The sequence below is a fragment of the Lytechinus pictus genome, chromosome 2 (assembly GCF_037042905.1).
Source record: "Lytechinus pictus isolate F3 Inbred chromosome 2, Lp3.0, whole genome shotgun sequence".
Classification (NCBI taxonomy): domain Eukaryota; kingdom Metazoa; phylum Echinodermata; class Echinoidea; order Temnopleuroida; family Toxopneustidae; genus Lytechinus; species Lytechinus pictus.
Window position 1 is genome coordinate 59,107,245 of NC_087246.1, and position 15,572 is coordinate 59,122,816.

Here is a 15,572-nt window from a genome sequence, read left to right on the forward strand (position 1 = left end):
AACCGAAGGTTAAGTTTTTGAAATGACAGCATAACTTAGAAAGTATATGGACCTAGTTCATGAAACTTGGCCATAAGATTAATCAAGTATTACTCAACATTCTGGCTGAGGTTCAAGTCACATGACCAAGGTCAAAGTTCATTTAGTGTCAATGAACTTTGGCCAAGTTGGGGGTATCTGTTGAATTACCATCATAACTTTTAAAGTTTATAGATCTGATTCATGAAACTTAGACAAAAGAGTAATCAAGTATCACTGAACATCCTATGCGAGTTTCAGGTCACATGATCAAGGTCAAAGGTCATTTAAGGTCAATGAACTTTGACCAAACTGGGGGTATTTGTTAAATTACCATCATAACTTTAAAAGTTCATTGGTCTAGTTCATAAAAGTTGGACATAAGAGTAATAAAGTATCACTGAACATCCTGTGCGAATTTCAGGTCACATGATCAATGTCAAAGGTCATTGAACTTTTGCCATGTTGGGGAAATCTGTTTAATTACCATCTTAATTTTGAAAGTTTATAGATCTGATTCATGAAACTTGGACATAAGAGTAATCAAGTATCTTTGAACATCCTTTGCGAGTTTCAAATCACATGACTAAGGTCAAAGGTCATTTATGGTCAATGAACTTTGGCCAATATGGGGGTATTTGTTGAATTACCATCATAACTTTGAAAGTTTATTGGTCTAGTTCACAAAACTTGGATATAAGAGTAGTCAAGTATCTTTGATAATCCTTTGCGAATTTCAGGTCACATTACCAAGGTCAAAGGTCTTTGAACTTTGGCCATGTGGGGGAAATTTGTTGTATTACTATCATAACTTTGAAAGTTTATGAATCTGATTCATGAAACTTGAACATAGGAGTAATCAAGTATCACTGAACATCCTGTGCGAGTTTCAGGTCACATGATCAAGGTCAAATGTCATTTAAGGTCAATGAACTTTGGCCAATATGGGAGTATTTGTTGAATAACCATCATAACTTTGAAAGTTTATTGGTCTAGTTCACAAAACTTGGGCATAAGAGTAATCAAGTATCTTTAAACTTCCTTTGCGAATTTCAGGTCACATCACCAAGGTCAAATGTCATTTAAGGTCATTCAACTTTGGCCATAATGGAGGTAATTATTAAGATTCCTGACATAACTTTCAAAGTTTATAAATATAGTTTATATAAATTGGATATAGGGGTAATCAAGTATCACTGACAAGTCTTAGGTTGCATGATCAAGGTCAAAGGTCATTTATTGTCAATGAACGTAGTATTATATCATTATATGGTGTTTTTGTTTATATATAAACTCCTCAAAAAAAGTTTGGAAATCTGACTTTGATCGATAATATCTCCTTTGTTTTAGTCAATATCAATGTGTAATTAATATTAATGAATGGATCATTTAATTCTCTTTAAAATGATACCCTACATGATATGATTGTGGTTCACATGAAGGTGCAGTACCTTGAAATGTGGGGGCAAGGTCAAAATTCAAAAGTTGCAAAATGACACAATATTCAAAGTCACTGTTCTTTTTTCCGTGGTGATGACTGAGTTTCTCAGCGGTTTCTTTTGAATTTGATCGATAATCCCTCCTCGGTTTTAGTAAACATCAATGTTTAATTAATATCAATGAATAGATAATTTAATTCTCTTTAAAATGATACCCTACATGATATGATTGTGGTTCACATGAAGGTGCAGTACCTTGAAATGTGGGGGCAAGGTCAAAATTCAAAAGTTGCAAAATGACACAATATTCAAAGTCACTGTTCTTTTTTCCGTGGTGATGACTGAGTTTCTCAGCGGTTTCTTTTGAATTTGATCGATAATCCCTCCTCGGTTTTAGTAAATATCAATGTTTAATTAATATCAATGAATAGATCATTTATTTCTCTTTAAAAGGATACATTACATGATATGATTACATGTATGGTTCACATGGAGATGCAGCGCCTTGAAATGTGGGGCAAGGTCAAAATTCAAAAGTTGCAAAATGACACAATATTCAAAGTCACTGTTCTTTTTTCCGTGGTGATGACTGAGTTTCTCAGCGGTTTCTTTTGAATTTGATCGATAATCCCTCCTCGGTTTTAGTAAATATCAATGTTTAATTAATATCAATGAATAGATCATTTATTTCTCTTTAAAAGGATACATTACATGATATGATTACATGTATGGTTCACATGGAGATGCAGCGCCTTGAAATGTGGGGCAAGGTCAAAATTCAAAAGTTGCAAAATGACACAATATTCAAAGTCACTGTTCTTTTTTCCGTGGTGATGACTGAGTTTCTCAGCGGTTTCTTTTGAATTTGATCGATAATCCCTCCTCGGTTTTAGTAAATATCAATGTTTAATTAATATCAATGAATAGATCATTTATTTCTCTTTAAAAGGATACATTACATGATATGATTACATGTATGGTTCACATGGAGATGCAGCGCCTTGAAATGTGGGGCAATGTCAAAATTCAAAAGTTGCAAAATTACACAATATTGAAAGTCACTGTTCTTTTTTCCGTGGTGATGAGTGAGTTTCTCAGCGGTTTCTTATAATTGTTTTCATGCACCTTAACATCACCATTAACATGGAATCAAACACACCTCTGCACAAGCAAACACATAACAAACAAACATGCATGGGTATTTCAAACCACGACTCAAACCCTGTTATCTCACAGAACCATCACTAAATAAACCACACCAAAACATAAAAAAATGAAAAAGCAGGGGCTTGATTTGAATGGATTTTCATCTCTATTGACACAGACAAAATAATCATGTTCTGTAGTGATCCTTCATGACAATTTCTGCTTGTTTTGCAGCTTTTCAATTCAGACCTTATCCAACACTTTTGAATCCTGCTCTTTTCGTGATGGCATGATTATAACAAGCATGGTATCATTTTAAAGAGAATGGAATGATCTTTCGAATTATATCAAACATGTATTGTGTAAACTTGGGAGTTGGGAGTATTAATGGCCAAACTCAGATTTTCAAACTTTTTTGCTCGTTTTGCAACTTTTCAATTGAGACCTCATCCAACACTTTTGAATCCTGCTCATAGGCGGATCCAGGGGCCCGCCCCCCCCCCCCCCCCCCCATTGGCGGAGCAAAAAAAGAAAAAAGGGGGGAAGAAAGAAAGAAAGAAAGAAAAAGAAGGTGAGGGGAGAAGAGAGGAGAAAAAAGAAAGGGAAACATAAGAGGAAGACAAGTGAATAAAGTAAGATGAGGGAAAGACTTGGAAAATAATTTTTGCTCGCGCTTCGCGCTCGCATTGCCTTTTAGGTGATTTATATATCTTGCTCAATATGGAGTTTGAATGTCAAATTTTGAAGTCAATATACATAACATATTTCAGCTCGGAAATCGAGCTTTCATTATTTTGTTTGATTTACAAATTGATTTTTAAAGTGCTCTGTAAAAAATTATGTTTTATCTTGAATATTAACATTTACTGCTCGCGCTGCGCGCTCGCAAAGTTTGATTTGTCAGGTACCTCTTATTTTTTCTGTAATCCATAAAGTTCTCAAATATCCCTATTAAGTTCAAATTGTCAAAACGTAACAGCTACTGCTGCACGCTCGCATTTTGATTGGTGATTTGATATGTATATCTCAATAATAATTCTATAACAAACTACTTAAAATCCTCACTTCATGACAGTTTATCAAAAATTTCGGCTCGCGATTTGCGCTCGCATTGAGTGTTGAAAATATGTTAACTCATGCATCTTATTCATAATTACAAAAGTGCTGCAAATGTCCAGTTTTCAGGCCATAATAAATTAACAGATTTCGCGCTCTCTTTAGGCTTTTTAGATTAATAAATAAGATATTAATTCAATAATCAAATTGTCCGTTTTTTTTTCAGAATGGAATATCGACAAGTTTCATCTCCCACTTAGGAAGAGAAATAAGAAGATAGTCCTCATTTTCATATGATGACATAGTGTTCTTAAAATGTCCCTGTCCTATTTCAAAACTCAAAGTAATTATAATGAAACATATCAGATTGTTTTTTTAAACTGTGATTCATATCCACCTCACAATTTTCCTACAAAGTGCTTGAAATACAGAGCTTAAATTGATCCTTTTTTTTCAGATCGGAATATCAAATATTTTTATCTGGGCATTCTGACTTTTTTTCATGATGAAAAAAGGTCAGAATGGTCGAAATCTGAAACTCGCGCACGCATTTTTATTCAGATACGCAGCTTGTTCTCTATTTAAATCATTATGAGCCTATATCCAGTTTCAGATCAGAATATTGCGCTCGCATTATTAATGTAGGAAGATATCAAATTATACCCAATTTTTTTTCATTATTTACAAATTATGAAGAGAGTGTCCCGTTTTCAGGTTTGAAATCTCTTTTTTTTCCGCTCGCACTTCGCGCTCGCATAAATTGTTTGGTTAAATACTTATACCGTTCATGATTACAAAAAGTGCATAGAATTTTTTAGGCTGGAACGTAAAAAAAAATCAGCTCGCGCTTCGCGCTTGTATTATTTAATCATTGAAATGTGTATCGTCTAATTGCTAACTGCAAAACGTCCTTAACAGGTCCTTTTTCGACAAGGCCAGAACGCATTATAAAAATTTCTGCTCGCGCTTCGCACTCACAGTAATTATCTAGTTACATACGCATCTTGTTCAGGTTCACAAACATTGCCAAGAATGTTCAATGTTCAGGACAAAATACATGAAATTTCAAAATTGTTTAGCTCGCACTTCGTGCTCACACTATTTAGATAGGGCTTATGAAATTATTACACATTTATGTTGTTTATAAGAATAAAGCTAAGAAATTACCGTTAGGCAGGACATGGGCGTTTTGCCCCCTCCCCCCCAAAAAAAAAAATCACGATCAAGAAAAAAAAAGAGAAAAGGAAAGAGATAACGGTGAAATATAATATTATTTTCCAAATATTAGGTCAAAATCTATCACGAGCTTGGATTTTTGTAATAAAAATGTCACAATTTTTGCTCGCTCGCTTCGCTCACTCGTTACTTCTTATCAATTTTATACGATACGCCATATCGAGCCCCCTCAAAATTTTTGGCTCATTACGCCACTGGGACAACCCCTTCAAAGAAACAAACAAAAATCAACTTTGAGCGGCCGATCGGGGAAAATATGGGTGAAAAAAAATCGCCCCCCCCCCCTATTGGCGGAGGCGGGATCCGCCCCTGCTGCTCTTTTCGTGGTGGCATGATCATAGCAAGCATGGTATCGTTTTAAGAGAATTAAATGATCTTTTGAATGATGTCAAATATGCATTGTGTTAAATTGGGAGTTGGGAGAAATTAATGGCCAAACTCAGATTTCCAAAAAATTTTGAGGGGTTTATGAATGTCTTACCAAGAGCATCAACATATTTTTCGATTACCGATTATTTGCGGATGACTCTGTTTCTTATTCATTTCCCTTAAATCATAATAAAATAAATTCAACTGAAAAAACAGACAATTCATAATATGTAAATAAATGGTGCAATGCAAGCAAAATAACAATTATTACAAAGAAAGCAAACTACATGGTGATAAAGCCACTAAAGAAGGTGATTTTTACTGAGGGTTTAGTTGACCTGATGGGATGTACCCTACGCTATATGTTGGTATTTATATCGATAGACAATTGCTCTTGAATGTACACATCAAAAAAGTTTCCCTTCAACTTTTTTTATTATTTAAAATATTAGAATTGTTTACCACAATCTGTGTTAATAAATGACCGTTGATATTGGTCATGTGACATGAAACGCGCACAGGATATTCAGGGACAAGGTTGCTTCTATGTCCAAGTTTCGTGAACTAGATCCATAAACTTTGAAAGTCATGATGACAATTCCACAAATATCCCCAACTTTTCAAAAGTTCGTTTACCCTAAACCTGCTAAATGACTTTTGAACTTGGTCGTGTGACCTGAAAATTGCACACTAATTCTAGGGATACTTGATTGCTCTAATGTCCAAGTTTCATGAACTAGATAACCATAAACTTTCAAAGTCATGATGACATGGTCTAAGTTCATTGACTCTGATTTTATTTTATTCATTCTTCTGCATTCATAACAATGAAATACAATACAATTTTCATTACGTAACAAACATAATATATCAGTAATTGATTTTGGTATTAATTATAAAGAAAAAAAAACAAAAAAAAAAGTCATGTTAAACAAATATGATGCACTACCAACGAAGAAAATGTAACATTTACAGTTTGCAGGAGAAGGATTATAATTATAAGCAGATTGCTTGAAAAAAATGGCAACCCCGGAATAAAACTAATTAAATTGATATATACATTTATAAAGCAGAATGGAAATGTCATTTTGTTCATAATTTTATAATGATGAAGATGGAGATGAATGAGGATGATGGTGATGATGATGATGATGGTCATGGAAGAGTGTTTGGTGATGATTAAATCACAGGAAAAGTGATTTAATGATTAACTGAAATACTGACACAGAAAACTTACTTTAAATATTCTGATAATAACATGGATTTAACATTTGCCTTAAATGAGTAAAGAGATGAACATTTTTTGATAGACTCTGGTTAGAGAGTTCCATAAATTGGGACCGTGGTGTCTTATGGTTCTCTATGCAATGGGCAATTTTGGGTTGATTAAGTGGAAATTGGAAGAGTTCCGTGTAGGGTATGAATAAATAGATGTGTTCATTGTATAAAAAATGTGGAATGAAGATGGAAGCATGTTATTTATGTACCAGCAGTAAACTTTGAAGTGAATTTATGTCAAATACTGTTAGTCTTTAGTTTATGGAATAATGGGTTTGTGTGTGCTAAATACTGTGAATCATTACAAATTCGAATAGCTTTTTTTTGTAATAAATATATTGTATTAATTTTAGTTTTTGCACAGCTTGCCCTAACTATATTGCAGTACGATATATAGGGTAAAATTAATGAATTATATAGTGTAACGAGGGTAGTTTGTGGAATAATGTTTTTCATTTTGTAAAGTACACCGACGTTTCTCGAAATACTAGTGGATATGCAACGTATGTGTTCGTTCCAATTGTAACATCTAAAAAACTCTGAATGACCTTTGACCGTCATGTGAACTGAAACTCAGGCAGGATGTTCAGTATTAGTATACTTGATTACCCTTATGTCCTAGTTTAATGTACTATGTGCACATACTTTCTACGTTATGATGACATTTCACGAACTTAACCTTGGTTAAGATTTTAATGTTGACGACGCCGCCGCGCCACCGTCGCCGCAGTCGGCAAAAGTGGCGCCTAAAGTATCGCTCTGCTATGCAGGCAAGACAAAAATGAATATACGTTCAATATGTATCAGACACGCGCAGCTTCTAAACACGTTTCTGTGGAAGACATAATTTATATCGTCATGAACGCTTGAAATATTGCGATTCGTGAAGTTTAATTCGGATGAAAGGGGGGGGGGCTGCACGCATGTGAGGTCACATACTTGAATTTTATAAATTAATAATTATGACCGTGAGGTAGGCCTACCCTGCAAAACGTCTTTTAGAAACCCTTTTATCGATGACTGTTAACGCTATTATTTGGGGGATTTTTTTTTCTCTGCTTTTAATTGAAATCAGGTTTACATCAGATCGTCTGCTATTTTAACAATATAAGCATTCTGAGACCAAGCACGTATTTTCACTTGCTTTTGAAAGCTGAAAGGTTTAGTTAGTCTGATATCATCTGCAGTAGCTGATCCAGGATTCACTAATCTGAGGGCCCATGCAAGCCAAAATAGGTTCTCGTTAGAAAGAAATTACGTCATTATCGCCGAGAAAAAAAAATCGACGAGCAAAATAGAAGAAATTAACAAATTACCAAAGAACTTATGGCAAGGTAATCAAAGGTCATAACCTTCCCCCAAAAAAGGTTTTAAAAAAAAGGTAAAAACCATTCTATTCTTTTTCTCTGACATGAAAAGGCGTTGCAAGGGGAGGGAATAGGTAATTTTGCCAAAATATTTGTAGCAATTGTAACAATTTGAAGAAAACGTCGGTGCTTCCGTGCTTTGCGCGGGAGGGGGAAACCTCCCCCTCATAGGGAGCGCCTTTCGCGCGCTCAGTGTTTAATTAATGTTTAATTAATTAGTGTTTCGCCACGTTGCGTGCTCACTATCGCCCCCTAAATGAAATCCTTCTGGACTTAGTTACCGGGAAATATTTTTGCTCTACCCCCCCCCCCCAAACAGGCAGCGGATGAGCGGTAGCAGACAAGGAACGTCGGAGCTTCCACGCTTCTCGCGAGGGACACTCCCCTCCCTGTACCCCCACCCCCTTGGAGCGCGCTTCCCGTGCTCACTACCGCCCCTTAACTGAAATCCTAGCTATGTGACTAATTCTAGACGGAGTTACCGGGAAATATTTGGCTCTGCCCCCTCCCCCTCTGATAACAGGCATACGCCGCTGCAACGAGGCGCCTTAAACCACTCGGCACCTGATGTAGGAAAAAAAAGTCGGTCTCGCGGGCCTTCGGTCAAGTGGTCGGACCCCGATAAATGACTGTAAAAATTTGATCATTCCCCCCCCCCCCCCCCCATGGAAATCCGTGTTACGCTTTGGATATGGTGGGGTAGTTTTTGCAATGTGAATGGATCATAATTAGCTTCCGGTGGGGAATTCCACAGCCTTTGAATACAGTTGTATTGGTGTGTAATCATGACGTCAACATTCTTAGAGAAGCGATCTGTGTACGAAAAGCAACTAAAGGTATGCAAGTTTTTTATCGAAGAGGGGCACGCATCATCTCCAAGAATAAACGTAAGTAGGGGTGCCAACTCGACTAAGCTTAAAGGTGGGCCCTTTTTCTCCATATTTTACTAAAAGTCAAGTGATAAGGTCCGTACATTTTTGGCGGATTTCTTAGACAGTTTACCCCAAAAAAAATTATATATATATATATTGTCATGATATCTGCTGCATACAGCTTATATCTATTACAAATATCAGAGATTCGCCACCTATACCCTATTAAATTTGTATTACCATGTGAACGGCAAAAGAGATGAAGGGATATGTCGATAAGTAAAAGTAATCTAAACTGTTTACAAACACTCCCCCCCCCCCAATAAAAAAGGGGGAAATCGAAGTAAATAGGGGACAGAGACTCCATGTGACTCCTCGTTGTTCTCCGTAACTTGCTCAAAACAATCCTTTAATAATTCAGACCCCTCCCCCCATCCAACACCCCAAACAGAAGAGACAGCCATGTTGCTTACCGTCTCAATTATTTGTGATTATACAAACAACGCCTCTTTCTAATTCGCAAACTGCACCCCTCCCACATAAACACACCCTACCTTTAAGGACAAGTCCACCCCAGCAAAAAGTTGATTTGAATAAAAAGAGATAAATCCAACAAGCGTACTAAACACTGAAAATTTCATCTAAATCGGATTTAAAATAAGAAAGTTATGACATTTTAAAGTTTTGCTTAATGTCACAAAACAGTTATATGGACATCCTGGTGGGCATGCAAATAAGGAGACTGATTTGTGATTATACAAACAACACCTCTTTCTAATTCGCAAACTGCACCCCTCCCACATAAACACACCCTATCTTTAAGAACAAGTCCACCCCAGCAAAAAGTTGATTTGAATAAAAAGAGATAAATCCAACAAGCGTATTAAACACTGAAAATTTCATCTAAATCGGATTTAAAATAAGAAAGTTATGACATTTTAAAGTTTTGCTTAATGTCACAAAACAGTTATATGGACATCCTGGTGGGCATGCAAATAAGGAGACTGATGACGTTATCCACTCACTTTCTTTTGTATTTTATTATATGAAATAGGAAATATTCTATTTTTCTCGTCATTGTCAAGTAAAACAACGATTAATTCCTCCCTGAACATGTGGAATGAGCATTGTTTAATACTACATCATTCAGTCAAGTTGGTCATTATTGTCAAATCTATAAACAATGAAATATTGTATAATTCAAACAATAAAAAACAAAATATATAGTGAGTGAGGGACATCATCGACTGTCTCATTTCAGTTGTGCATATCACTGTTTTGTGAAAAATAAACAAAACTTTAAAGTGTCATAATGATAGCAGGGCCCGCTGGGAGAACAGTTTTCGGAACTGAAGTGGCTACCCTGGGTAAATATGCCGTTATTATTATTATTATTATTATAACTTTCTTATTTTACATGCGATTTTGATGAATTTTTTTGCGTTTTGCTAGTTTAATTTTTCTCTATCTATCCAAATCAATATATTTCTGGGGTGGACTTGACCTTTAAATTTGCAGATATACATCTAATTCCCTGACAACGGAACATCGTCGTAATCACGTGATTTTCAGGTATTCAAAATCGACTTAATGTGACGCCTACATGGCCTTCTTAAAGGGGTACTCCAGGCTGAAAATAATGTGATTTATGAACAGATTAAGAGAAATCAGACAAACACTGAAAGTTTGATCAAAATCGGAAACGGAATAACAAAGTTATGGCATTTTAAAGATTTTGATTATTCTGGTGAAACAGTAATAGGCATGTCTTCATGAATATTCAATGAACAAACTGATGATATCATATCGCCCACTTGTTCTTCTGTATTTTATTATATGGAATTAGGTTTCTTCATTTTTTTCCTTCAAGAGCTAAAAATATTAGAATATCAACTGATTCAGTGCATTAGATATTCATTGCTGCAACTCACTATATTACAACGGAGACATATTATTCACACATGTATGAAAATGAAACAATTGTGATTTCATGTAATAACAAAAGAAAAGGGAAAAGGGAAAGGGATGTGACATCATCAGCCCATCTAATGAATATTCATGACGACGTGTTTATAACTGTTTTCACAATATATTGCTAAACTTTGAAATTCACTAACTTCGCCATTTATTATCAGATTTTGAGGAAATTTTCAGCATTTTGCTTTGTGAATTTGTTCAGCCTGGAGCATCCCTTTAATTAAGTGGTCATCTCAATATACTCAACGATTATGATATTTACCAGGGGCGTCACTCCGACTTTAAGCATGGGGGATGCAATTACCTTGATGCCTTTCAACCCACTTTCAAAGTTAGACCTAATTACTCCCTCCCCGAAAAAAAAAACATTGTTTGGCATGTAGGAAAATTATTTTATGCGGGTACATTTGTCAGCACATAAATTAATCGAAATACAAGACTTTCAAATTATTTGGGAACATAGACCTATATAACATAATAAGCGGTGCCACCGCTCCCCCTCCCGCCCTTACAATTTTTGAGGGGACGTGTTTGACGCCCATGATCGATGTCCAGGAGTTTTTGCACGACGGATTAGAAAACACAGTAAATGTATTGAAAATGCCGGTCAAACGACAATGAAAAGCTGGGAGACCGGCGCTAATGCAGTTCGCACCGGTCGACTTCGAGAGAATTTCCCCACCAGCAACTGTTCGAAAATAGTCTCTCAGTCACAGTTCATAGTCAATATGATCACCGCTTTTCCGAATATCGCGATCGGGAACGGCTGCATTTAGGCTTCAATCTCAGCATCATCGTTCGAATTGACATCACTTCGCTTGGATTCTCCATAATTTTGATATACACTGAGGTTAGCGAGCAAAATCGTGCACACATTCGGCAAACAAACGAGTGAGTGCCGCAGGCCGATCTTTTGGTCCCTAACTTCAGTCCTTATCAAACCTACTGCCGGAGCCAAGTGAAGCGATGTCTGTCTGAGAATTCGAACGATGACGCCAAGATCGATGCCGAAATACAGCCGTTCCCGATCGCGATATTCGGAAAAGTGGTGGTCATATTTACCTTGAACTGTGACTGAGAGACTTGCTGTGACATTTGTGAACAGTTACTAGTGGGAAAATTTGTTCGAAGTCGGCCGGTGCGAAACTGCATAAGCGCCCGAAAAGCAGTTTCGTATTATTAATTATGTCGTTTGTCCAGATTCCGGGACAAAACTCGATCCTATTTTGATTCACTTTTCAATTTCTTGATCGTTCATTTTCATGTAGGACATTTCAAAATACATTTTCTACGTTTGTAAATCCGCCGTGCGTCGTGGAGCGAAAACTCACTATTTATATTTCTAAATACGTTTAAGTTTTTGGGATGCAGTGTGAAAAACTGTGAAACAAACCATTGGCATTACACTCACCACCATTACCCTGCTCAACATCTTGAGAGAAGCTGCGTTAGATTCCAACTTGACATCGATAACAATAAACAATCTTCGGTCAATCGTCTTGCTGCATAACAGTAGACATGGGAGACTTCGTAACAGTTCGCTTCACGACGAATAGTAAAAGAAATCAAAATATAACTCGATTTGTCATTAAAGTGAATGTTTTCAGCTATCTGCGTGAAAATATTACGAGCGCAGAACAATTCGATTTCCAAGTCGCCGAATGAACTACTAGTAAATGGGCAACGGATATGTGATCGAGAAATGAGACATGCACAAAAGTCATCTATTTTGAGACACGGGGAATACCACGTGGAATTCCCCGCAAATGTATGCCGCCTCACACTCGTGCAGATCGAGTATATGGTTCGTTACAACATGCACGGAGAAGAAAAGACTACACAACATTCATTTTGAAAAAAAAATACATTATTTTCTCGCCTGCAGAGCTGAAGCAAGACACAGGCGCTGCTTTTCCACCAGCGGCGAATGAGCAATTTCACTGTCATGACTGTACGATAAACAGTGGCGTAACTACGGGGGGAGGCACAGGGGGCACTTGCGCCCCCCCCCCCCTCCCCCTCCCGATCGGCTGGCCCCCCAAAAAAAAACGGGGGGGGGGAGGAAATAAGGAGAAAGAAAGAGAAACGTAGTGGGGGGATCAGAACTTATTGTATATTATACTATATTGTCTAAATTGGGTCAGATGCGTAAAAAGTAGCAGTTGCTTTTTTTAGATTCCGTACGCATAAAAATGAGCGAGCAAATGCTTTTGCTAGTAAGTTCAAGCAATCGCTAACTGACTGCTATATAGCATTTCCTTGAAGATTAAGCTATTGCTAAAAAGCGTATAAAGCGACATGTCGTTTGTGCGTTAAAATACTAGCTTGGGTTTTTAAAAGAGTCCGTCAGAGCAGCTTGAGTGTTTGCAAGAAAAGGGTTTAAGCACTAGCAAATGGTTATGCATATGAAATAAAGCAATTGGCGCGATAGCTCAGTCGATAGAGCGGGGTTTCGGATTCCGGTGACCCGGGTTCGATTCCCAAATGGTGCGCTAGTGCCCTTTGGTATTAAAGGCATTTATCCTCATTACCAGGTCCCTTGGAGAGGACCTTAAGCCATTGGTCCCCTGGTTGCTTGCTCACAGGCATTCGTGCTTTCTTAGCAGTCAGGTAAAAAACCTCGGTATGATCTTTTGCTTGGATAGCTATTGCTTGAAGCAATTGCTTGCCAGCATGCTACTTTTTATGAATCTGTTCCAATCAATCAATCAATATATATATATATATATATATATATATATATATCATTATCATTATTATTATATCATATTACTTTTTTTTCATAACTTCATGAAACATAATTTGCTTAGGGCCTATGTTTTCATCACACCTGGTGCTCGCATTGTCTGTTATATATGCTGGAAAATTTTGGAATTCCATTCCTCTGAATATGAGAGACAGATTAAGCTTGAAACATTTTGACTTAAAATTATCTCCTACCCAGCACAAAACCCTTGATTGCTTGATTCTTTATATTAGGAAATGATATGTGTTTATTCTATTTTGTTTGTATTGATGATACCCATTTGCAACTTTAAGCTCATTATTTTTGTTTTTAATTGATTCGTATTTCTGTATTTCTGATATGTATGTTGCAAATGGATAAAGACGTGAAATGAACCAATCAATTCAATTCAATACATTCAAATACGCACATTGTAACTGACGATGTCGAGGACGCGAGGGAGTAGCTTGACGTCGGGTTTAACTTAGACCATGCATGGTCTAACTCTGTGCTATTGGAAGCCAAAAGTGTAAAAAAAAATTATTAAGTTGTATGTTTCTTATGTTTACTGTGCTCTTTCTGATTCATCCATGGTGAATCATCTTTTCTGTACTTCCTAGACGATTATGAAAGTGAGTGCCAAATGAGCTGAAATATGATATCTCTACTCTTAGTGATTGTTCCAATCAATCAATCAATATATATATATATATATATATATATATATATATATACTGTATATATATACACATATCATTATCATTATTATTATATCATATTACTTTTTTTTCATAACTTCATGAAACATAATTTGCTTAGGGCCTATGTTTTCATCACACCTGGTGCTCGCATTGTCTGTTATATATGCTGGAAATTTTTGGAATTCCATTCCTCTGAATATGAGAGACAGATTAAGCTTGAAAACATTTTGACTTAAAATTATCTCCTACCCAGCACAATACCCTTGATTGCTTGATTCTTTATATTAGGAAATGATATGTGTTTATTGTATTTTGTTTGTATTGATGATACCCATTTGCAACTTTAAGCTCATTATTTTTGTTTTTAATTGATTCGTATTTCTGTATTTCTGATATGTATGTTGAAAATGGATAAAGACGTGAAATGAACCAATCAATTCAATTCAATACATTCAAATACGCACATTGTAACTGACGATGTCGAGGACGCGAGGGAGTAGCATGACGTCGGGTTTAACTTAGACCATGGTCTAACTCTGTGCTAAAATTATTGGAAGCCAAAAGTGTTTTAAAAAAATTATTAAGATGTATGTTTCTTGTGTTTACTGTGCTCTTTCCTGATTCATCCATGGTGAAGACAATCATCTTTTATACTTCTAGACAATTATGAATGATTTGAGAACCAAATGAGCTGAAATATGATACCTCTACTGTTAGTGATTTATGTAACAATTGGCTATCCATACTTAGACCACAACTTTAAATCTGAGTTTAAGTTAAACCCGATTTCAGAATACGAGCCATTGAGTTTCTGTTTCTGTTTGTGGTAACTCCCGTAGGAACTTAGCCTCTTGTCGAGGCCCTGTCGGCTGCTTTCCGAGCGAACATGGCAAAGCAAGGGAGAGAGCGAAGGCCAGGCCTAATTCGCTTCGCGAATTAGGGAATCCCTCGCTTCGCTCGGGAAGCAGCCGCCAGGGCCTCGACAAGAGGCTAGTAGGAACTCGGCAGGACAGCATTTTGCTGGTAAACGCCAAGCTGGTATGTAACCAATTACCTAGGAAACGTCTAGGTTAATCAGTCATATTGGCTGACCTTATAGACGACAGATATTACTCTTGGGCCTTTTTATCAAAGTGGAGACAATAGCAGAGTGGGGATTTGAACTCACAACCTTGCGATTATGAGTCCAATGCTCTAACCACTGGACCACACGTCCCGTGTAGTACGACGAGCTTGAATGGAAACAGGGATTATGAAAATAATGACTGAAGTAAACCTGGTAATGGGGGATGGAGATTGTGTGTTGGTCATAAAAGCGAAGTGTTTTCTAAGAGTGTTTTCAAAATATCAATGGGTAAGTGTCCCCTGCAGCCCCCCCCCCCCCCCCC